Source organism: Protopterus annectens, chromosome 4.part0 (assembly GCF_019279795.1).
Source record: "Protopterus annectens isolate FY-2018-M chromosome 4.part0, PAN1.0, whole genome shotgun sequence".
Lineage (NCBI taxonomy): Eukaryota > Metazoa > Chordata > Ceratodontiformes > Protopteridae > Protopterus > Protopterus annectens.
In genome coordinates, this window is record NC_056733.1 from 754,440,261 (window position 1) to 754,442,760 (window position 2,500).

General features: G+C 47.4%; 1 protein-coding gene across 2 annotated transcripts in view; it reads right to left on the reverse strand.

The window, feature by feature from the left end:
- TRMT2A (tRNA methyltransferase 2 homolog A) overlaps nt 1-2,500 on the reverse strand; it is an 826,498-nt gene that overhangs the window by 803,147 nt on the left and 20,851 nt on the right. The gene's annotated exons all lie outside the window — the stretch shown is intronic.

Below are 2,500 nucleotides of genomic sequence, written 5' to 3' on the forward strand. Positions count from 1 at the left end.
ACTGTACCTCTGTCTAGTAGGGACATAGAAGAGATCCCAGGGGTAAACCTATGATCTCCCATCCATTCGTCAAGATTTCTCTTGAAGAGGGTCATTGAGGGGCTATGCCTAACATGGATTGGGATTTTGTTCCAGAGTGAGGGGAGCCTCTGGGATATGAATCTGTCCCTCCAGCATGTCCTATTTATTTCTGTGCTGAGGTTCAAGTCCCTGGAGCGTGTAGCTCTAAGGGATTTGGGTTGGAGCATGTCCTTTAATTCTGGTTTGGACATGGCTTTATACGTCAGGCACAGATCGCCTCTGAGTAGGCGGTAAGCAACTGAGTAGAGCTGGAGTTTCTTTAGCCTAACTGCGTAGGGCATCTGTTTGAGTCCCTTGATCCTCTTGGTGAGGTACTTTTGGGGTCTTTCCAGTTGCTGCAGGTGTCGGGTAAGGTACATCCCAAATGGGGCATTGTATTCAATTATGGGCCTGATGAGTGATGAGTAGAGGGGGGCACAATGACCTCTCGATCTAGATGTGAAACCTTTCGTGAGAAGGTGGGCTATATAGAAGGTCTTTCTAACCACTTTGTCAAAGGAGAGATTGCTATCTACTTGGGCCCCCAAATCCCTAATTACTTCTTCCGTACTTAATGGATTACCACCTATGTGGTAATTTGTGGGCACTTTGTTTTTCCCAAAGGGGATGACCATGCACTTTTTGGCATTTAGCTTTAGGCCATGGCTCTGGCACCAGTTATCCGTCTCTGTGAGACCCTTTTGGAGGACGCTTGTGTCAGTCGGTGAGTCTATTATGGCACCCAGTTTGCAGTCATCTGCGAACTTGGTCAGCCACTGTATTAGCCTGTACCTCCGAGAAATATATACCAAACAAGAGAGATCCCAGGACTGAGCCTTGTGGGATGCCACTTGTAACTGGTTTAGAGTCTGACATGGGCACCTGCAATTCTGACCATGTGGGTTCTATCCCTGAGCCAGTTTGCAACCCATCTTGTGACATAGGGGTTGATATTTAAGCTGGTGAGCTTATTTATGATGCCCGAGTGGGGTATTGTGTCGAAGGCTTTTGCGAGGTCCAGGTAAGCTGTGTGGACTACCTTCCCTTCATCTATGGCCTTGGTGACTTCGTTTCAATGAAGAAGTCGACCATGTTCAAGAGGCAAGATCTGCCCTTAAAGCCGAATTGGGCAGGATCCAGTGTTTGGAGGTTCCCAATGTCTTTGTTTATGAGTTCCACGATGATACACTCCACAGCTTTGCAGACCAGGCTAGTCAGGCTTATAGGGCGATAGTTTCATGCTGTGTTTTTTCCTTTGGAGAGAGCAGCTCTCACCTGTGCATCTGTGATGTCAGGGAGGCTACACTCTGTTGGGATAGACATTTGCTCTTTTGTGGGGGAAGGGGGGGGGGAGAAGTTTGCACTGAACCTGTCTGCCAGGATGTTGGCAATGTCTGTGGGTTCAGTGTATTTTTGCCATTTTGCACTAACTCAGAGCATATCTGGGAGTTGCCACCCAGGTTCCTGACATAACTAAAGAAGGCCTTGTGATTATCTTTACAGTCTTGTGCAATTCGTCTTTCGAAGCTGGCCTTAGAAGATTTTATGAGGGATCGTAGTTTCTTGCTAGTACTGATCAGAGATGCCTTCCCATTTTGGGATTTTGCTCCATCATGTAGTAGCTTCTCCCTTCTGTTGTACAGCTCATTTATGGCTGGGGTCTACCAGACAGGTCTCCTGCCTTTGGAGGAGTGAGTCTTGGTTTTATTTAGGATAGCACGATCCATGCATTCCCGTAGGTGTCCATAGAATGCGTTTGTAAAGGATTCTGTGGTTTGGGCCGATTTTCCACTGGCCCAGGGGCTTTGAAGGATTCCACCTCGGTTTTGAGAAGTGTGAAGTTTGCTTTTGAGAAGTTCTTCACTGTGGTTTCCTTGGCTGGGGGTGGAGACAGGATATGGATGTCCAGTGAGATTAATTTATGGTCAGATCTTACCAATGAGGGGTATATCTCTGGTATGGAACGTAGAGTCCCATGTTGGTGATGATCAGGTCCAATATGTTTTCCCCTCTTGTGGGAGTGGTGACCAGTTGTTCCATAGCATTTGAGTTTATAAATTCAAGGAACCGTTGGGAGAGGGTGTTGGGGCTTGAGTAGTGCTCCCAGTCTATGTTTGGGTAGTTGAAGTCACCCAATATGATGGTGTTTGGAGAGACCTTCATATTCTCCAGTGTTCTCAAGAAAGCAGAATGGGGTTCCCGAGTTTGGGAGGGTGGTCTGTAGCAGGCTACAAACTGAAAGGCAGTTTTGCCCACTGTTAGTTGCACATGGATGGTCTCCAATGTTTCGTGTAGTGCCACTAACCTGGAGGTGTGGGTATCTTTGATGAATATGGATACTCCCCCTCCTTTTGTGGTACAGTCCGGGTTTTGGGGCCAAAAAGCATGGTATGAGGTATAACCTGGTAGTGCTGGGGTGCTCTCAGGAGCCTTGAACCAG